This window comes from Mustelus asterias, chromosome 26, assembly GCF_964213995.1.
Source record: "Mustelus asterias chromosome 26, sMusAst1.hap1.1, whole genome shotgun sequence".
Classification (NCBI taxonomy): domain Eukaryota; kingdom Metazoa; phylum Chordata; class Chondrichthyes; order Carcharhiniformes; family Triakidae; genus Mustelus; species Mustelus asterias.
Window position 1 is genome coordinate 43,769,290 of NC_135826.1, and position 22,987 is coordinate 43,792,276.

Consider the following 22,987-nt stretch of genomic DNA (forward strand, 5'->3'; position numbering starts at 1 on the left):
GCTCGGAATTGAACCCAGGTCCCTGGCGCTGTGAGGCAGCAGTGCTAACCACTGTGTCACCGTGCTGTCCTAAAGTAGTATAGGCTAGGTGGTTTAGCTGTGGTAAAAATGCACTGGGTTACAGGAAGAGTTTGGTTGAGGGGGAGGCTACGGGGCGGGTGGGGGGGAGTTGGGGGTGTGGGGGGGGGGGGGGGGGGTGGTGGGGGGGGGGGGGGGGGGTGGGGGGGGTGTTGGAATGAGGGCGGGGGATGGGCCTGTATAAGATGTCCTTTCAGAGAGTCGGTGCACACTTGATGGGCCAAATGGCCTCCATCTGCACTGCCGGGATTCTCTGGTTTCTACACTGTACAGTGCTGCAATACAAATTCTTTGATTCATAGTCTAGTCAGAGCTGCCAGAGAGAGACCATTTTGAAACTTGTTGTCACGGTAACCATCAGGATGGGAGCCATTTCTGTTGTTGGCTGATGCTGAGTCGAGAGTTTCGAGCTTGCTGATCCGGAGAGGACTTTAGGTAGATGTAATTCTCATTTCTGTAAATGTAATGAATCTTCAGTGGTGTAATGAGATGAGATACAAAGCGAAGGAATCGGTGCTTATCGGAGCGGAGAGATCCCAGCGTCTGAAGTGCAACAGACTTAACACCTACATGTTGACTGTGACACAGCATTGCCCAATCTTACGGGGATAATGAATATTGACAGTTCAGTCAGATAACTAATTCTCATCGTTTTATGGGATTGAGTCTATTAGATGGGCATCTTTGGGATGAGATGCTAAACCGAGGCCCCATCTTACCCCGCCCAGGGAGATGTAAAGGATCCCACGGCATTATTTAGATGAAGAACGAAAGGTTCTGCTCCTCCGCAGAATAAATCTCATTCAATTGGCCTCAAACATCCCAAGGTGGCTTTGCCACCGATGCCGGAATGTTGAAGTGTAGCCACTGTTGTCAAGTACAAAACGCAGCAGTCAGGTCACACACAACAAACTGACGCAAACACAAAGGTGAGAGTGACCAGATAATGGCGCGAACTCTAACACGTGATCGGCACGGGCGAGGGTCCGACAACAGAAACCTCCGTTAACCTCGGGCGGGAATTTCCAGTCTCGTCCCGAGCGAGGCCGCAAAATCCCGCTAAATGTGTTTTCAGTGACGTTCATCGAAGGGTAAATATTGGGGACATAACTTTCCTGTTTTTGTGGTGGTACGCAGGCCGGGATTCTGTCATCTCATCCGTACCCGCCCCACTACCAGCACAAGTAAAGAACTTGGCTCCCAGCCAAATCTCCGCCCACAGCAGCGGGACCGGAAAACCCCAGCCGCCACCGAGGATTTCGGCGACCGTCTTTGACATCCACTTAAAGGATATTATTAAACTAGAAAGAGTGCAGGAAAGATTTACTAGGATGCTACCGGGACATGATGGTTTAAGTTTCAAGGAGAGGCTGGTTAGACTGGGACTTTTTCCCCTGGAGCATAGGAGGCTTGGAGGTGATCTTAGAATCATAGAATCCTGACAGTGCCGAAGGAGGCCATTCGGCCCATCGAGTCTGCACCGACTCCCTCCCAAATCTTATCTCCACAACCCAAACATTTACCCCATTTCGTCCTTCTGACACTAAGGGGCAATTTAGCATGGCCAATCCACCTAAACCATACATCTTTGGACTGTGGGAGGAAACGGGAGCACCCGGAGGAAACCCACGCAGACACAGCGAAAACGTGCAAACTTCACGTAGACAGTGATCCAAGCCAGGAATCGAACCCAGGTCCCTGGCACTGTGAGGCACAGTAAGAAGTCTCACAACACCAGGTTAAAGTCCAACAGGTTTATTTGGTAGCAAATACCATAAGCTTTCGGAGCGTGCTGCTCCTTCGTCAGATGGAGTGGTCTCTGATCTCCAACAGTGCACAGACACAGAAATCAAGTTACAGAATACTAATTAGAATGCAAATCTCTACAGCCAGCCAGGTCTTAAAAGGTACAGATAATGTGGTTGGAGGGAACATTAAACACAGGTTAAAGAGATGTGTATTGTCTCCAGACAGAACAGCTGGTGAGATTAACCAGGGGCGAGCTGTGGGGGTTACTGATAATGTGACATAAATCCAACATCCTGGTTTGGATGTGAGGCAGCAGTGCTAACCACTGTGCCACTGTGCCGCCCCTTATAGAGTTCTATAAAATAATGACGGGCATAGATAAGGTCAACACCTTTTCCCAAAGATAGGGGAGTCTAAAACTAGAGGGCATAGGTTTAAGGTGAGAGGGGAGAGATACAAAAGGGTCCAGAGAGGCAATTCTTTCACTCAGAGGGTGGTGAGTGTCTGGAATGACCTGCCAGAGGCAGTAGCAGGGGCGGGTATAATTTTGTCTTTTAAAAAGCATTTAGACAGCTACACAGGTAAGATGGGTATAGAGGGATATGGGCCAAATGTGGGTAATTGGGACTCGCTTAGTGGTAAAAACTGGGCAGCATGGACAAGATGGGCCGAAGGGCCTGTTTCCATGCTGTAAGCCTCTCTGAGATGGCTGGTGTGGCCTCAGTTTAGTGTCACTGTAATGACGCACGCTCACAGACCTTGTCAGGAACACAAAGGGTATTCATTAATAAGGAAACACTAGGCAGAGGCTGGCAACACCCCCCACCCCCCACCCCCCCCCCCCCCCCGCCCCACCCAGCCCCCTGGCCAACTGCCCCAGTCCCGACACATCTTCAGCCTCTCTTCTACCTCAGGTAGGACTCCACTCCCTGGGGTGATTACCCACTCTCGGGCCCAAGTGGTCCCTCAAGCCAGGTGACCCTCTTCTGCTGTGTTGTCCTTAAAGGGACAGTCACCCCACCAGGACGGATCTGACAGTGCAGCGTTCCCGTGGCAGATTGAATTTCTGAGCTCAGTTCTTTTGAGTGAGATTGGAACCCACGGGTTTCTGACTCAGAGTCACACCAGCTGTGGTGACATCTGAATGATGAGTTGGAGCAGATTGATACGAGAGCGGATGAAGTTGCTGCTGCTTTCTGAAACCAGTTTGTGCACAAAATGGCTGTCATGTTTATCTAGACTTGCGGCCTTTATTCTTCCTGAAGCAATTATACCAGAAGAATTCAGGGATGTTTCTGAGGGAAGAGACAAAACTCTGTATAATTCCAAGCTGATTCTCCCTTTTCCCGACTCTAATTATGTAAATCCAACAAAAGCACAAACAATGGTCCAGGTTCTTGTCCATTGACTTCTTTCTCCTTCGCTTTGTTTGTCAAAACAGAACTCAATGAAAGGATAAGAAAGCAAAAACAAGCTCCCACTGGCCACAGTGTTTATCTTCTGCTTTTCGAAAGGAAAGGTGAACTTTTGAACATTTGTGTCAGAGATGACACGGGTGGCAGGGTGGCACAGTGGTTAGCACTGCTGCCTCACAGTGCCAGGGATCCAGGTTCGATTCCCGGCTTGGGTCACTGTCTGTGTGGAGTTTGCACGTTCTCCCCGTGTCTGTGTGGGTTTCCTCCGGGTGCTCCGGTTTCCTCCCACGGTCCAAAGTTGTGCAGGTTAGGTGGATTGGCCATGCTAATTTGCCCCTTACTATCCAAAGATGTGTAGGTTAGAATCATAGAATCCCTACAGTGCAGAAGGAGGCCATTCGGCCCATCGAGTCTGCACCGGCCACAATCCCGCCCAGGACCTATTCCCGTAATCCCACATATTTACCCTGTTAATCCCCTGACACTAGAGTCAATTTAGCACGGCCAATCAACCTAACCCGCACATCTTTGGACTGTGGGAGGAAACTGGAGCACCCGGAGGAAACCCATGCAGACACGGGGCGAATGTGCAAACTCCACACAGACAGTGACCTGAGGCTGGAATTGAACCTGGGTCCCTGGTGCTGTGAGGCCGTAGTGTCAACCACTGTGCCACCGTGGCACCCCAACATGGATTAGCCATGTTAAATTGCCTGTTAGTGACCCAAGGTGTGTAGGTTCGGGGGATTAGTGAGGTAAATATGTGGGGTTACAGGGATTGGGCAGAGGGGGTAGGTCTGGGTAAGATGCTCTGTCAGAGAGTTGGTGCAGACTCGTTGGGCAGAATGGCCTTGTCCTGCACTGGAGGGATTCGATTCTATATTTGAGATAAGCAGTGGTTAAACTAGGTAATCCTCTGGACGAGCTGGAATCTCACAGTGACAGGGAAAATCAGCAAAGAATCAACACAAGACTTGGAATGTATCGGTCAAAAGGGAGCATGCTGGGGCAGAAAGTGGCGCCGATGTTATTGGATGGAATCATCCTGTCAGAGGGTCAGTGCTGAGGGAGTGCCGCACTGTTTGAGGGTCAGTACTGAGGGAGTGCCACACTGTCAGAGGGTCAGTACTGAGGGAGTGCCGCACTGACAGAGGGTCAGTGCTGAGGGAGTGCAGCACTGTCAGAGGGTCAGTACTGAGGGAGTGCTGCACTGTCAGAGGGTCAGCACTGAGGGAGTGCCGCACTGTCAGAGGGTCAGTACTGAGGGAGTGCCGCACTGTCAGAGGGTCAGTACTGAGGGAGTGCTGCACTGTCAGAGGGTCAGCACTGAGGGAGTGCCGCACTGTCAGAGGGTCAGTACTGAGGGAGTGCCGCACTGTCAGAGGATCAGTACTGAGGGAGTGCCGCACTGTCAGAGGGTCAGTACTGAGGGAGTGCCGCACTGTCAGAGGGTCAGTACTGAGGGAGTGCTGCACTGTCAGAGGGTCAGTGCTGAGGGAGTGCCGCACTGTCAGAGGATCGGTACTGAGGGAGTGACGCACTGTCAGAGGGTCAGTACTGAGGGAGTGCTGCACTGTCAGGGGGTCAGTGCTGAGGGAGTGCCGCACTGTCAGAGGGTCAGTACTGAGGGAGTGCCGCACTGTCAGAGGATCGGTACTGAGGGAGTGACGCACTGTCAGAGGGTCAGTACTGAGGGAGTGCTGCACTGTCAGGGGGTCAGTGCTGAGGGAGTGCCGCACTGTCAGAGGGTCAGTGCTGAGGGAGTGCCGCACTGTCAGAGGATCGGTACTGAGGGAGTGACGCACTGTCAGAGGGTCAGTACTGAGGGAGTGCTGCACTGTCAGGGGGTCAGTGCTGAGGGAGTGCCGCACTGTCAGGGGGTCAGTGCTGAGGGAGTGCCGCACTGTCAGAGGGTCAGTACTGGGGGAGTGGTGCACTGTCTGAAGGTCAGTACTGAGGGAGTGCCACAGTTTGAGGGTCAGTACTGAGGGAGTGCCGCACTGTCAGAGGGTCAGTGCTGAGGGAGTGCCGCACTGTCAGAGGATCGGTACTGAGGGAGTGCCGCACTGTCAGAGGGTCAGTACTGAGGGAGTGCTGCACTGTCAGGGGGTCAGTGCTGAGGGAGTGCCGCACTGTCAGAGGGTCAGTACTGAGGGAGTGCTGCACTGTCAGAGGGTCAGTACTGAGGGAGTGCCGCACTGTCAGAGGGTCAGTACTGAGGGAGTGCTGCACTGTCAGAGGGTCAGTACTGGGGGAGTGCTGCACTGTCAGAGGGTCAGTACTGAGGGAGTGCTGCACTGTCAGAGGGTCAGGACTGAGGGAGTGCCGCACTGTCAGAGGATCAGTACTGAGGGAGTGCCGCACTGTCAGAGGGTCAGTACTGAGGGAGTGCTGCACTGTCAGAGGGTCAGTACTAAGGGAGTGCCGCACTGTCAGAGGGTCAGTACTGAGGGAGTGCCGCACTGTCAGAGGGTCAGTACTGAGGGAGTGCCGCACTGTCAGAGGGTCAGTACTGAGGGAGTGCCGCACTGTCAGAGGGTCAGTACTGAGGGAGTGCTGCACTGTCAGAGGGTCAGTACTGGGGGAGTGGTGCACTGTCTGAAGGTCAGTACTGAGGGAGTGCCACAGTTTGAGGGTCAGTACTGAGGGAGTGCCGCACTGTCAGAGGGTTAGTACTGAGGGAGTGCTGCACTGTCAGAGGGTTAGTACTGAGGGAGTGCTGCACTGTCAGAGGGTCAGTACTGAGGGAATGCTGCACTGTCAGAGGGTCAGTACTGAGGGAGTGCTGCACTGTCAGAGGGTCAGTACTGAGGGAGTGCTGCACTGTCAGAGGGTCAGTACTGAGGGAATGTTGCACTGTTAGAGGGTCAGTACTGAGAGAGTGCCGCACTGTCAGAGGGTCAGTACTGAGGGAGTGCTGCACTGACAGAGGGTCAGTGCTGAGGGAGTGCTGCACTGTCAGAGGGTCAGTACTGAGGGAGTGCCGCACTGTCAGAGGGTCAGTGCTGAGGGAGTGCCGCACTGTCAGAGGATCGGTACTGAGGGAGTGACGCACTGTCAGAGGGTCAGTACTGAGGGAGTGCTGCACTGTCAGGGGGTCAGTGCTGAGGGAGTGCCGCACTGTCAGAGGGTCAGTACTGAGGGAGTGCTGCACTGTCAGAGGGTCAGTACTGAGGGAGTGCCGCACTGTCAGAGGGTCAGTACTGAGGGAGTGCTGCACTGTCAGAGGGTCAGTACTGGGGGAGTGCTGTACTGTCAGAGGGTCAGTACTGAGGGAGTGCTGCACTGTCAGAGGGTCAGGACTGAGGGAGTGCCGCACTGTCAGAGGGTCAGTACTGAGGGAGTGCTGCACTGTCAGAGGGTCAGTACTGGGGGAGTGCTGTACTGTCAGAGGGTCAGTACTGAGGGAGTGCTGCACTGTCAGAGGGTCAGGACTGAGGGAGTGCCGCACTGTCAGAGGATCAGTACTGAGGGAGTGCCGCACTGTCAGAGGGTCAGTACTGAGGGAGTGCTGCACTGTCAGAGGGTCAGTACTGAGGGAGTGCCGCACTGTCAGAGGGTCAGTACTGAGGGAGTGCCGCACTGTCAGAGGGTCAGTACTGAGGGAGTGCCGCACTGTCAGAGGGTCAGTACTGAGGGAGTGCCGCACTGTCAGAGCGTCAGTACTGAGGGAGTGCTGCACTGTCAGAGGGTCAGTACTGGGGGAGTGGTGCACTGTCTGAAGGTCAGTACTGAGGGAGTGCCACAGTTTGAGGGTCAGTACTGAGGGAGTGCCGCACTGTCAGAGGGTTAGTACTGAGGGAGTGCTGCACTGTCAGAGGGTTAGTACTGAGGGAGTGCTGCACTGTCAGAGGGTCAGTACTGAGGGAATGTTGCACTGTTAGAGGGTCAGTACTGAGAGAGTGCCGCACTGTCAGAGGGTCAGTACTGAGGGAGTGCCGCACTGTCAGAGGGTCAGTACTGAGGGAGTGCTGCACTGACAGAGGGTCAGTGCTGAGGGAGTGCTGCACTGTCAGAGGGTCAGTACTGAGGGAGTGCTGCACTGTCAGAGGGTCAGTGCTGAGGGAGTGCTGCACTGTCAGAGGGTCAGTGCTGAGGGAGTGCCGCACTGTCAGCGGGCCAGTACTGAAGGAGTGCTGCACTGTCAGTTATACCATTTGTATGAGACATTAAAACAAGACTCTGTCTAGTCTCTCAGGTGGACCCTACAGAACTATCACAAGGAAGAGCAGGGGAGTTCTCCATGACCTCCATGGTCTCATCAACCAACATCAATTAAGCAGATGATCTGGTTGTGATTACATTGCTTTTTGTGGGAGCTCGCTGTGCACAAGCTGGTTGCCATAGCACTCACATTAGAACAGTGACGGTGCTACAACATGTACTTGGCTGCAACATTCTCTGGGAAATGCTATATATTAATGCAGTGGCTGGAATTCTCTGGCCGTTCACCCCCCACTGCCGCAGCTGGAGAGGACGGGGAATTTGGCAATCAGCTAAATCTCCAGTCACTGCAGCGGGACAGGGGATTCCCGCTGGCACGAACGACCAGAGAATCCCACCCAATATCCTTTCTTTTTCGACTCATCCATAGACATTTCTGCCAGAATGTTACCGCCATGCCGACCCCAGGATTGGCGTGGGCGCAGCTCGCAGAACGGAATTCTCTGTTGGCCTTGGGCGGGCCTGAGCGAGGTCATAAAATACTGGCCATTGTCTTGGCCTGATTTTAATACAGGGAATCAGATGCAGACTCACTAACTATCTGCACTGAAATAGCCGCGTGTGGTTTGAGTGTATCTGTATCAGACGATCACTGACAGCGATTTCAGTGTTGATTTGTCAGCAAGTAACTTTAAAAGCCTTTGTGGCAATCCCTTAGCCACACATGATTCACAGAAAAACTTTCAGTTCACCAGTATGGAAAGCTAAGTTGATCCTGTGGGACTTAATTAACTTTCGTTCTCTTCAACTCTAGAGTACAAAGCTCATCAGCTGCTTCGCTCATGAACAGTTGGGTTGTCCAATAGAACGGTTCAGGATGAACTTACAGCAGGGAAAGCAATCTCATTATTGTACAAAACATATTTCATTCGATAAAGAAAGAAGTAAACTTTGTCCAGAACCGAAGCTGTTCTGAGTGGCTGACTGTGTTTAATTTTATTTTTTTATACAGCAATTATAGACGCCCTGAATCAGCTGGAATGCTTGTAATGTTCGGCAAGATCGAGTTGTATCTATAAGATGACTTTAATGTCGCAACATGTCCCAGGACACTTCACAGAATCTTTATCAAGCTAAAGATTCGATGGCCCGAAACATAAAGAGATATCAGGATCGATGACTAAAACCAGGGTCAAAACATTGACTCTTAAGGTGCATCTCAAAGGGGGACAAAGAGTCAGAGAGGTTGAGCGGGAAGATTTCAGAGTCTGGACATTTGATAGCATCGCCATCAATGGTGGAGGGATGAATATCAGGGGTACGCAGGAGGCTAGTGTGGGAGGGACATAGAATCCCATAGAATTCCTACAGTGCAGAAGGAGGCCATTTGGCCCATCGAGTCTGCACTGACCACAATCCCACCCAGGCTCTATTCCCGTGACCCCACAAATTTACCCTGCTAATCCTCCTGACACTAGGGTCAATTTACCATGATCAATCAACCTAGTAAGAAGTCTCACAACACCAGGTTAAAGTCCAACAGGTTTATTTGGTAGCAAATGCCACGAGCTTTCGGAGCGTGCTGCTCCTTCGTCAGGTAAGTGGGAGTTCTGTTCACAAACAGGGCATATAAAGATACAAACTCAATTTACAAAATAATGGTTGGAATGCGAGTCTTTACAGGTAAACAAGGTTAACAGTTAGTGAGATTTTGCAAGCCCAGGCAAGTCATGGGGGTTACAGATAGTGTGACATGAACCCAAGATCCCGGTTGAGGCCGTCCTCATGTGTGCGGAACTTGGCTATCATCATGACAATCAACCGAACCAGCACATCTTTCAGACTGTGGGAGGAAACCGGAGCATCCGGAGGAAACCCACACAGACACAGGGAGAACGTGCAAACTCCGCACAGTCAGTGACCCGAGGCCGGAATTGAACCCGGGTCCCTGGCGCTGTGAGGCAGCAATGCTAACCACTGTGCCACCGTGCTGCCCAGTCCAATGCAGTCCAAAGATGTGTGGATTAGGTGGACTGGCCTTGCTAAGTTGCCCCTTAGTGTGAGGGGGACTAGCTGGGGTAAATACATGGGGTTGTGGGGATAGGGCCTGGGTGGGACTGTGGTCGGGGCAGACTCGATGGGCCGAATGGCCTCCTTCTGCATTGTAGGATTCTATGATCTCTTGAGCGTGTGGGGCTGGAGGAGGTTACAGAGATGGGGAGCAGTGAGGCCCTGGAAGGATTTGAAAACAAGGGTGAACAGTTTAAAATCCAGGCACTGCCACGCCCAGAGGCTGTCTCGGTCATGGAGCCCACAGGATGGATGGTTGGAAGGGATTTGGTGTGAGTTAGGACGTGGATGCTTCGGAGAGGGTACAGAAGAGGTTTACCAGGATGTTGCCTGGTCTGGAGGGTATTAGCTATGAGGAGAGGTTGGATAAACAAGGTTTGTTCTCACTGGAACGATAGAGGTTGAGGGGTGACCTGATAGAGGTTTACAAGATTATGAATGGCATGGTCCGAGTGGATAGTCAGATGCTCTTTCCTAGGGTGGAAAAGTCAAGTACTAGGGGACATAGGGTTAAGGTGAGTGGGGAAAAGTTTAGAGGAGATGTGCGAGACAAGTTTTTTACACAGAGGGTGGTGAATGCCTGGAACACGCTGCCCAGGGAGGTGGTGCACTTGGCCCATAGCCCTGAATGTTATGATGTGCCAAGTACTCATCCAAGTACTTTTTAAAGGATGTGAGGCAACTCGCTTCCACCACCCTCTCAGACAGCACATTCCAGACCGGGTAAAAACATTTTTCCTCACATCCCCTGTGGTGAACCATCGTTGGTTCCCACTGGATAGTACTGAGCCAGGGGCTGGCTAGTACTACAAGGATGCACATATGTTACTGTTGGGTTGTGCTATTGTTGCTGTTGGGGTTAGGGTGGGGTTGTTACACCTTTGTACTGTAGTGTTGTGGCACATCCCAGTCGGGCTCCGCCTCCTGGGAGAGGTATAAGAGTCCCTGCTCTGGCCGGGACCCCTTCAGTCTGGGATAGTGTATATAATTACTGGCTGCTTCATTACAGTAAATAAAAGCCTTTCATTTACCGAGCTTCAGGCCTCGTGTTTGAGTAGCGCATCAATTTCATTTACTGTCGTTAAACTCTCGTCGAAAAAAAAAGAGAGAGAGTATGGAGCAAATTCTGAAGCCGGAACGTCTTACGCTAGATCCACGTGCGGTGGGCGCTTCTAACACCTTCAACCACTGGCTGAAGTGTTTCGAAGACTACCTGGCAGCCTCCGCAGCGGTCACCACAGATGATGACAGACTCCGGGTCCTCCATGCGAGGGTAAGCGACACTGTCTACCTCGCGATCCGTGCGGCCACCGATTATACTAAGGCCCTCGAGCTTCTGAAGAAGCGCTATATCAAACCACCCAATGAAATACACGCTCGTTACCTCCTAGCCACTCGACGACTGCCGTCTGGCGAAACGATGGAGGAATATGCGAATGAGCTCCTACAGCTAGCCAGGGGCTGTGACTGCAAAGCTGTGTTGGCTGAGCAGAGCATGAACGACCTCGCCCGAGATGCGTTTGTGGCCGGGGTCGGATCGTCGTACATTCGACTTAAACTGTTGGAGAAGGGTAACCTTAACCTTACCCAGGCCATCGAGCTAGCAGAGATGCTCGAGACGGCCTCCAAAAGCTTAGTATTATATCCGGAGGACCATGTGGAGACAACGTGGCAGGAGCAGTCGCCAATTTCTCCTCGTCCCTCGGGTTCGAAATGCTGTGTAATGGCGTGCTCACACTTGGGCCAGACGACGGCAGCAGCCCCGGGCGGCCCGCGGTGCTATTTCGGTGGGGGAGCGAAGCATACTCGGCAACGGTGTCCCGCTAAAGCTGTGTTGTGCACCGCATGCAGTAAAAAAGGGCACTATTCAAAAGTGTGCCGATCTAAACCCAGGAACGGCAGTGCGGCCTGCGATTCTTCAGAGCTCGGGTCTTCGTCGAAGTCATCGCGGGGTTCGTCCACGTGCGAGGCCAGGACGACGCCATTACGGTTGACGGAGTCGGAGGAGTGTGACCACCAGGGGTCGCTGAGTTTGGCGCCTTCACCCACGTGCGACTCATGGGAGCGGCCATGTTGGTCGACACTGACCACGAACGACCAGCAGGGGTCCTCCTCATCAATTTCAGCTGCCTGCAGTGGCGCTCATGAACCAACGGTGGCGTCGATCATCCTGGACCAGGCCAAGCCTCATAGACTTGACAAATCTATGATGAATATCCAGGTAAATGACCACGTGATTTATTGTCTGTTTGACAGCGGGAGCACTGAGAGCTTTATCCACCCAGACACTGTGAAGCGGTGTGGACTCCAGATTCAACCTGCCAAACAGACAATCTCTATGGCATCAAGGTCCCGGTCTGTTGCCGTGCTAGGGAGTTGCGTGGTAACCTTGAAAGTGCAAGGCACAGTTTACGAGCGTTTCAAGCTCCTCGTGTTGCCGTATCTTTGCGCGCCAATACTTCTCGGACTAAACTTCATGGTCCACTTGAGGAGTGTAATCCTACAGTACGGTGGGCCACTCCCTTCACTGGCAGTGGGAAAACAGCAGCAGCCTCCAAATTGCCCAACGCGCCCCGCCTGCAGCCTCTCGACGCTGGAGATCACCACACCCTCCTTGTTCCAGAATCTTGTGCCAGGCTGCAAGCCCATCGCGACTAAAAGTAGGCGTTACAGCGCTGAGGATCGGATCTTCATTAGATCTGAGGTTCAGCGGCTCCTCAAAGAAAGGATCATACAACCCAGCACTAGTCCGTGGAGGGCGCAGGTCGTGGTGGTCAAGAGCGGGAACAAACCCCGGATGGTCATTGACTACAGTCAGACCATTAACCGATATACGCAGCTGGATGCGTATCCTCTCCCGCGCATATCTGATATGGTCAATCGGATTGCGCAGTACCGGGTGTTCTCCACCATAGACCTCAAGTCTGCCTACCACCAACTCCCCATTCGCCCAGAGGACCGACAATACACGGCTTTTGAGGCGGATGGTCGCTTGTATCACTTTCTCAGGGTTCCCTTTGGTGTCACCAATGGGGTCTCGGTCTTCCAGCATGCTATGGACCGAATGGTGGACCAGAACGGGCTGCGGGCTACCTTCCCGTACCTGGATAATGTCACCATCTGCGGCCATGACCAGCAGGACCACGACACGAATCTCCTGAACTTCCTACGCACTGCATCTCGCCTGAACCTGACCTACAACAGGGAGAGTTGTGTGTTTCGTACGCGCCGTTTAGCCATCCTAGGATACGTGGTGGAAAACGGGGTCATTGGCCCTGATCCAGACCGTATGTGCCCCCTTTCTGAACTTCCCTTGCCTGCCAGTGCAAAAGCACTGAGAAGATGCTTAGGCTTCTTCTCTTATTATGCGCAGTGGGTTCCCAACTACGCGGACAAAGCCCGTCCGCTCATTAAGTCCACGACTTTTCCCTTAACGCCAGAGGCCCGATTGGCCTTCGATAAATTGAAAGCCGACATCGCGAAAGCTACGATGCACGCTGTAGACGAGTCCATCCCCTTTCAGGTGGAGAGCGATGCATCTGATTTCGCCCTGGCCGCCACACTTAACCAGGCGGGCAGGCTCGTCGCATTTTTTTCCCGCACCCTCCAAGGCCCCGAAATTCGGCATTCAGCGGTGGAAAAGGAGGCCCAGGCCATTGTGGAGGCCGTCAGGCACTGGTGCCATTACTTGGCGGGAAAACGGTTCACCCTGATCACGGACCAGCGGTCCGTGGCGTTCATGTTTAACAACACGCAGAGGGGCAAGATCAAGAATGACAAGATCTTGCGGTGGAGAATTGAACTCTCCACCTATAACTGCGACATCATGTATCGTCCAGGGAAACTCAATGAGCCCTCGGATGCCCTCTTGCGTGGAACATGCGCTAGTATACAGGAGGACCGTTTGCAGGCCCTCCATAATGACCTATGCCATCCTGGGGTCACTCGGCTCTACCACTTTATAAAAGCCCGCAACCTGCCTTACTCGGTGGAGGACGTCAGGTCAGTAACAAGGAGCTGTCGGGTTTGCGCGGAATGCAAACCGCACTTTTACCGACCTGACCGGGCACATTTAGTCAAGGCCACTCGTCCCTTCGAGAGACTGAGTGTCGATTTTAAGGGCCCCCTTCCCTCAACAGATCGGAATGTGTACTTCCTCAATCTCATTGACGAGTACTCTCGGTTCCCTTTTGTTGTTCCCTGCTCTGATACATCCGCTGCCACGGTTATCAAGGCATTCCGTGATCTCTTTACCCTGTTCGGGTACCCCGGCTACATCCATAGCGACAGGGGCTCGTCGTTCATGAGCGATGACTTGAGGCAATTCCTGCTCTCATACGGGATTGCCTCTAGTAGGACCACGAGCTACAACCCTAGGGGTAATGGACAGGTGGAACGCGAGAATGCTACTGTCTGGAAGGCTGTCTTACTGGCGTTGAAGTCAAAAGGTCTTCCAGTCTCCCGTTGGCAAGAGGTGCTCCCTGATGCGCTCCATTCTATTCGCTCCCTCCTGTGTACGGCAACCAATGCTACTCCCCACGAGAGGATGTTCTCATTCCCTCGGAAGTCTTCCTCGGGGACCTCATTACCGTCTTGGTTGACGTACTCAGGACCCGTCCTCCTGCGGCGACATGTAAGGGCCCGCAAGTCCGACCCGTTGGTCGAACAGGTCCATCTCCTCCACGCCAACCCTCAGTATGCCTATGTGGCATACCCTGACGGGCGAGAGGATACCGTCTCGATCCGAGACCTGGCGCCAGCAGGGGACGTAGCAACCCCTGTCGCTCCCATACCCCCTGTTACAAACCCTTTATCTCTTGTTTCTTCCCCGGACACGGCGCGGGCAGCATCGGGACCATTGCTTAACCATTTTACCCCCATGTACAGCTTGCCTGAGCCCAGAAGATGGTCGCCACTGCAGGGCGTGTCAGGATCCCATGGACTACCGTCGCCTCAAGGTCAACCGGCCTGTGAGTCCGTGGAAGAACAGCTGGACGTCGCCTTGGGGAGAACGCCACCGCAAGTGCCTACTCCGGTGTCACCGCCGGTATTGAGGAGGTCACAACGACGGTGCGGTCCCCCTGACCGTCTGAACTTATAGACTGCTGACACTTTATTCTGTTTTTTTGTACCCCGCCGGCCTTTGTTCTCAAAGGAGGGGTGAATGTGGTGAACCATCGTTGGTTCCCACTGGATAGTGCTGAGCCAGGGGCTGGCCAGGACTACAAGGATATACATATGTTACTGTTGGGTTGTGCTATTGTTGCTGTTGGGGTTAGGGTGGGGTTGTTACACCTTTGTACTGTAGTGTTGTGGCACATCCCAGTCGGGCTCCGCCTCCTGGGAGAGGTATAAGAGTCCCTGCTCTGGCCGGGACCCCTTCAGTCTGGGATAGTGTACATAAGTACTGGCTGCTTCATTACAGTAAATAAAAGCCTTTCATTTACCGAGCTTCAGGCCCCGTGTTTGAGAAGCGCGTCATCCCCCTTAAACCTCTTGCCTCTTACTTTGAACTTGCGTCCTCTCATAACTGACCCTTTAACTCAGGGAAACACCTGCTCCCTATCCGCTCTGTCCATGCCCCTTATAATCTTGTACACCTCAATCAGGTCGCCCCTCAGTCTTCTCTGCTCCAACGAAAACAACCGAAGCCTATCCAACCTTCTCTACATAACTTAAATGCTCCATCCCGGGCAACATCCCGGTGAATCTCCTCTGCACCCCCTCCAATGCGTTCACATCCTTCCTATAATGTGGCGACCAGAACTGCACACAGTGCTCCAGCCGTGGCCTCACCAAAGTTCAATACAACTCCAACATGACCTCCCTGCTTTTGTAATCTATGCCTCGATTGATCAAGGCAACATGTAGGTCAGACCGGGTAAAGACGGCAGATTTCCTTCGCTGAAGGACATGGGTGTCGCTGGCCAGCAATTATTGCCCACCCCTAATTGCCCGAGGGCAGTTGTGAGGAAACCAAATTGCTGTGGATCTGGAGTCACGTGTAGGCCAGACCAGGTAAGGACAGCAGAATTCCTTCCCTGAAAGACACGAGTGAACCAGATGGGTTTTTCCGACAATCGACGATGGTTTCATGGTCATCATTACAGGGGATAGATTTACGTTGCCAATTTGGTTAATTAATTGAATTGAAATTCCACCAGCTGTTTTGCATTAGCCTGGTTTCTGCTTTATTAGTCTATTGGCATTCCCATTATAGCACCATTAGCATCTCCTAATCTTCTGCTTCTCATCGTCTGAGCCCATGTCAAATTGCCCTCGAGAGGCAGGAAATGACAGCTGGTGGGCAGGCAGGAGTGGAATGTTGTCGTTTGACACCGGTTGCCGGGATTGAAGGATCGATCCCTGGCATCTGAACATGATTGTGATGAAGGGCGTTCATGGAGGGTCTCACGATTGGAAAGGCAGTCGGTCCAGAAAACACTTGGCTTGTTTTCCTAGTGGGTCCTGGAGGGTGATTCCAATGATCCCCCGATCTCCACAAGATAAAGAAACAATGAAAATAAAACTGGGAAACTTATCTGTTTGGGCCTCTTAGGCCAAAGGTTGAGTCAGGCCCAGATGATGTCAATGAGCTGTACAGAACATTAGTTAGGCCTCATTTAGAATATTGTGTACAATTCTGGTCACCACACTACCAGACGGATGTGGAGGCTTTGTAGAGGGTACAGAAGAGGTTTACCAGGATGTTGCCTGGTCTGGGGGATATTAACTATGAGGAGAGGTTGGATAAAATTGGTTTGTTCTCACTGGAACGACAGAGGTTGAGGGGTGACCTGATAGATATCTGCAAGATTATGAGTGGCATGGACAGAGTGGATCGTCAGATGCTCTTTCCTAGGGTAGAAAAGTCAACTAATAGGGGACATAAGGGAAAAGTTTAGGGGAGATGGGCGAGGCAGGTTTTCTTACATACGGTGGTGAATGTGTGGAACGCATTGCCCTGGGGAGGTGGTGGGAGCAGGTACGATAGCAGCATTTAAGGGGCATCTAGATGAATACATGAATAGGATGGGAATGGAAGGATACGGACTCCGTAAGTGCAGATGGTTTTAGTTTAGGCAGGCATCATGATCGGCGCAGGGTTGGAGGGCCGAAGGGCCTGTTCCTGTGCTGTACTGTTCTCTGTTCTTTGAGGCCTGGTCTGCGTATTTAAAGAAGATGGTTTGGATTGGTCACCTTGCTACCTGAAAGCTAAGTTAGAAGTGAAGCGAATGAGATGTTGTTGACCAACAAGCGCTGCTAATCTTTAAAATTCATTTGTGGGACATGGGCGTTGTTGGCTGGGCCAGCATTTATTGCCCATCCCTAGTTGCCCAAGGGCAGTTGAGAGTCAACCACATTGCTGTGACTCTGTGATGGCAGATTTCCTTCCCTAAAGGACGTCAGTGAACCAGATGGGTTTTTCCAACAATCGACAATGATTTCATGGTCATCAGTGGATTCTTAATTCCAGATATTTTTCACTGAATTCAAATTCCACCATCTGCCGTGGCGGGATTCGATTCAGGGTCCCCCAAAACATTAGCTAAGTTTCTGGATTGATAGTTGAGCGATAATTCCACTCGGCCAATGCCTGTCCCTGCGAGAAGGGAGGGATTAAAATGGCCGCCTCCACTCTGAGCATTGGTTGAGACTCCCTAATTAATGATGGGCACCGATATTTCATTATTGTGCTTTAGAGATATCCCCTGAATAATCAATATTGGATATCAGTATCAATTAGACTTAGACTGCGCTAATCAGGAGGCTGTGTGTAGGTGAGCAGGAGCTCCTTCATATAACAGCGTATTAAACTGAGTGGTTAGTGATTTCTCATTTGAGGTTGGATTTTATTGAATTATTAAAACAAGTTCAACATAACTCTGGAAATAACACTCACTTAATGAGGCAGGTGGAAAATGAAGATAAACTCATACTGGCCGTGCTGGTAAGTACATGGCGTGGTTCAAAGTGATAACGGCCCAGGAAAATCCCAGTGCATGCTGGGCCCTGTGATCGCAACAGTGCTACCAAACTCCTGGAGGGTTCATCACATCGCTTCTCACCTCGAACCCAATCAAACCACCTTTCACCCCGTCAATCAATCCATCGAGTTCAAAGTAAATGTGAAAGAAAATGCGCCATTTTATTCTGCGCAAGAATTCTCTGTTTCAAGTTGCTCGCAGCAGTGCCTGGGAAAATTAATCTTCAATTCCTGGGGTCTCCAAGACATTCTTGGAAGGCTTGGCAATCCTTGACTCATAGAATCCCTACAGTGCAGGAGGCAGCCATCCGGCCCACCAAGTCTGCACCGACCAGAGTACCACCCAGGTCCTATCCCCATAACCCCCTGCATTTACCCTAGCTAGTTCCCCCGACACTAAGGGGCAATTTAGCATGGTCAATCCACCTAACCCGCACATCTTTGGAGTGTGGGAGGAAACCGGAGCACCCAGAGGAAACCCACACAGACATGGGAAGAACGTGCAGACTCCGCACCGACAGTCACCCAAGCCGGGAATTGAACCCGGGTCCCTGGCGCTATGAGGCAGCAGTGCTAACCACCGTGCTGCCGTGCCAATTCCAGATGGGAATGTTCACAGGTCGGTGGTCATCTCATCAGTGCAGACCGGAAGACCGGAGAACCACAGCTAAGGTCTTCCTAAGCTTTATATCTCGGTATCAGGCAGGCGTGGCTTTAATCCTTTCCTCAACCATCCCCCACTGGCCCCCCCTCCCCACCCTGCCACCATGCCCAGTGCCAGCATCACTGAGAGGGTTGAAGATGAGTAACCATCTTCTCCTCTCCCACCATAATCAATCAGAGGTCAGCTCAGGTGGTTTTGGAGAGAGCCACGCCCCTGTTACACTCTCGGGATCTCTGCTGTTCATCCTTGGGCTCAGGCCTGTGGGGTTTCCTGCCTTGACCTTGGGGTCAGTGTTGATGACATTCTCTGGTGCGCCCCTCAGTGCCCCTTTCGGTCATGTTGGCCTAATCTTGAGTTTGAACACCCCCATTTCTGTCAAACCAGTGCCCACCTCCATCTTCAATATTGGGAGGTGAGTAGAACCCAGATTCAGGATGCCTGTGTATGGAGTGCAATGGAAAGTCAAGGAGCTGCACCCCATTTTGACTAGACTCTCAATGGCCATTTTATTTTTCATTTTCTTTGAACAGATTTGTTCATTAGTTGTAAAATAATGAGGCATGATGGAGAAAAGTCCAAAGATGTGCGGTTAGGTTGATTGGCCATGCTAAAATTGCCCTTAGTGTCCTGGGATGCGTGGGTTAGAGGGGTTAGTGGGTAAATGTGTAGGGATGTGGGGGTAGGGCCTGGGTGGGATTGTGGTCGGTGCAGACTCGATGGGCCGAATGGCCTCTTTCTGTGCTGTAGGGTTTCTAAGAAAAAGGCTGTAAAACTAATGGTCCAATCCTGTAATGGTGTCTGTTCACTTTCTAATTGGCTCCTGGTAGACGGAGCGTCATGCCGACGGTTGTATCAGGCAACGAATGGCAGGAGCATGGGGGTGGGTCATGTGATGATACCTTCAGGAACTTGTCCAATGGGAGTTAACAACTCTATCCAGGAATGAGTGCTGAGCAGATTTAAATACAGTCACATACTGAGCCCTGAGCTGAAGATAGAAATGTTTGCAGGATTGGGTAAGAGAATTTCCTCTCCTTAAATAGTTACAGTAAGTTCAGGTCAGTCTACACAGTTCCTCATCTTGTAAGATGGTTCATTAGATGTTTCAATGATGAGGTCTTGAGACTTGTATGTTTAAAAATGAACTGTTTATTGTTAATCTTTTACTATTTATAGATCCCAGCTGTTGTCATGCATGGTGGTGTTTCTCCCATGCAGCCTTCTTCCAGAGTGTTCCCTCTGGGTCTATTACCATGTGACTCTATGCATCATACCAGGATGGTGCTTTTTCTTCCAGTACTAGAATCTTAGAATCAAAGAATCCTACAGTGCAGAAAAAGGCCATTCAGCCCATCGAGTCTGCACCGACCATAATCCCACCGAAGCCCTATCCCCATAACCCCATGCATTTACCCTAGCCAGTCCCTCTGACACTAAGGGGCAATTTAGCATGGCCAATCCACCTAACCTGCACATTTTTGGAGTGTGGGAGGAAACCGGAGCACCCAGAGGAAACCCACGCAGACACAGGGAAGATGTGCAAACTCCACGCAGACAGTGACTCAAGGCGGGAATCGAACCCGGGTCCCTGGTGCAGCAGTGCTAACCAATGCGCCACTCTGCCACCCCTTTTTTTCCCCCTTGCTACATTAACCCTACAAGCACCTTTATATTACAATGGCATGCAGGCACATACGCCATCGCACCCCAGAGGATCCAACACACCTCTGAGTAATTTGTAAAACCCATTTACTGGATTCACAATCCATGTGGTGTCAAGTTTAAGAGTATAAGATTTTCCCCCCAGTGACTCTGGCTTCATCTCAAACTGGAGCCAGCCAAGGTCTGCGTTCCAGTCATACACTGCCAGTTAAGCGATGCTGGAAACCAGAAACTGCTTCACAGTGCCGCTAAACTTGGCAGAACGAAGACATCCAAAGATTTTATGAAAGAAATGAACCTCGGATGTGGCAAAGCGAGTGCTTGTTGCCTATCCCCAGAGAAGGTGGAGATGAGCTACTTGCTTAAGCCATTGTAATCTATGATGAAGTCACTCTCACAATGCTGCCAGGTAGGCGAGCTCTGAGGGTTTGACCCAGTGACAATAAGAGAATGTTTGAGACATGTTGAACCTGGGATGGTTTGTGGCTCAGAGGGGAAGTCGGAGATGTTGGTATTCCCGTGGCACCTGTTGCCTTTGTCTTGTGGTGGAGGGGTCGCGGGTCGGGAGGCGTTGTGGAAGTGATAACAATTCTCTTTAACTGAATGAAAACAAGATGGAAACACTACTGATAGACTATAGGAAAAAGCCAATTAATGATATTGTTCCCATGAAGATTCATGATGTGGACGTTGAAATAGATATCAACTACTAATGTCTATAGGTATAATATCTATGGGGTGGCACAGTGGTTAGCACTGCTGCCTCACAGCACCAGGGACCCAGGTTCGATTCCCGGCTTGGGTCGCTGTCTGTGTGGAGTTTGCATGTTCTCCCCGTATCTGTGTGGGTTTCCTCCGGGTGCTCCGGTTTCCTCCCACAGTCTGAAAGACGTGCTGGTTAGGTGCATTGACCAGAACAGGTGCCAGAGTGTGGCGACTAGGGGAATTTCACAGTAACTTAATTGAAGTGTTAATGTAAGCCTACTTGTGAAACTAATAAGTAAGGATGCCGGCATTGGACAGGGGTGGGCACAGTAAAAAGTCTCGCAACACCAGGTTAAAGTCCAACAGTTTTATTTGGAATCACGAGCTTTCGGAGCGCTGCTCCTTCATCACCCACCTGATGAAGGAGCAGCGCTCTGAAAGCTCGTGATACCAAATAAACCTATTGGACTTTAACTTGGTGTTGTGAGACTTCTTACTGTAAGTAAGTAAAGTAAGGTATCACAGTAGATGAATAGTTGAATTCGAGGGAACAGTGTACGGATCTGGTGGGCAAGGGGCATAAATAATTATCCTACCTCAGAAAACTAAAACCATTTCAAGTAGATTCCACAGTCATCAACTCTTCTAACCATCTGTCATGGTGAGTGCTATCCTGTTTGGATGTCTCTGTTATTTTAAGAAACTATTGGACCAGGCGGGAAGGGTATTTGATGAGCAGATCTCTCTTGACAAAGTCTGCTCTCGAAGAATTCTGATGAAAGTACAGAGTGTCACAAGCAATGAGAATCACCCCTGTCTCAGTATTACTGCTGTCTGCATTCAGGGAAAAGGCTACAATTCCTCAGATGCAGCACTCATCGCTTCCTGAACTCATTTGTGCCCCTCTCGATATGAATTTCGAACAGGAGTTTGATATACGGGTGAAGATGTGCTCTCGGGGTGCAACTCTGCAGCTGACTATCTCAATAGAAGTCTCACAACACCAGGTTAAAATCCAACAGGTTTACTTGGAATCACGTGCTGGTGTCTTTGTCTATATATGCCGTGTTTGTGAACCTACCTCTCCACTCACCTGATGAAGGAACGGCGCTCCGAAAGCTCGTGCTTCCAAATAAACCTGTTGGACTTCAACTTGGTGTTGTGAGACTTCTTACTGAGCCCACCCCAGTCCAATGCCGGCATCTCCACATCGTATCTCAATAGAACCATAGAATCCCTACAGTGCAGAAGGAGGCCATTCAGCCCATCACATCTGCACCGACTCTCTGATAGAGAATCTTACCCAGCCGCCTCTACCCCCACACTACCCCCATAACCCCACACATTTTACCATGGCCAATCCACCGAAATTGCACATCTTTGGACTGTTTAAAAGCTACATTCTAACATTGTTATGAAATAGGAGGAGACCATTTAGCCTCTCAAGCCTATTCCACCATTCAATAAGATCATTGCTGATTTGTGACCGTGATCCGTGACCTTTCACCAATCCTTTCATGCAATTGGTTAACAAAAATATATTGATCTCAGATTTTAAATTAACAATTGAATGAGCATTTGTGGAAGAAATTCCAAACTTCTCGCACCCTTTGTGTACAGGAATCTTTCTTTATTTCACTAGTATTTTTTCTCTCTTCCCCCAATCTTAGAATCCTCAAGTCCAGGGAAATGATTTCTCTCTATTTCCCTCACCATCTTGTGAACTTTGATCAAATCGCTCTTAATCTTCTAAATTCCTCAGATTTTACCCCGTATTGAAGGGATTTCTCATCAAACTGCGGATCAGACCTGGTCAGTTGCTCCCTGATTTATTCTGTGCAGAAACTCTCGGATACAATGACTCATTCATTGCCCGGGATTACAGCATTCTGACAGGTTTCAAAGAAATTGCCCATCTCATGTCGGCTCTTTCATCACCCTCTTACAATGAGCACCCGTGCGTCAGGAGGGTTCAGGCCGTTCCTTTCTGCAGGGACAATAGTCATTAATACATATTTTAATTAAACTTAGTCTGTGATAGGATAATTTCCTTTCTTTTTATTGTTATTATTCATTTATGTGGGTCAACCCACAGCACATGGACTGCAGCGATTCAAGAAGGCAGCTCACCACCACCTTCTCAAGGGCAACTAAGCATGGGCAATAAATGCTGACCATCCAGTGACATCCATGTCCCATGTAGAATCCCTGCAGTGCAGAAAGAGGCCACTCGGCCCATCGGACCTGCACCGACAACAATCCCACCCAAGCCCTCTCCCCATAACCGCACGTATTTACCCTACTAATCCCCCTGACACCAAGGGGCAATTTAGCGTGGCCAATGCATCTAACCTGTACATCTTTGGACTGTGGGAGGAAACTGGAGCACCCGGAGGAAACCCACACAGACACGGGGAGAACGTGTGGAGTCCGGGAATCAAACCTGGATCCCTGGCGCTGTGAGGCAGCAGTGCTAACCCACTGTGCCACCGT

At 51.0% G+C, this 22,987-nt stretch overlaps 1 protein-coding gene across 1 annotated transcript in view; it reads left to right on the forward strand.

Moving 5' to 3' along the window:
* ncanb (neurocan b) overlaps nucleotides 1–22,987 on the forward strand; it is a 217,246-nt gene that overhangs the window by 124,234 nt on the left and 70,025 nt on the right. The window lies entirely within an intron of this gene.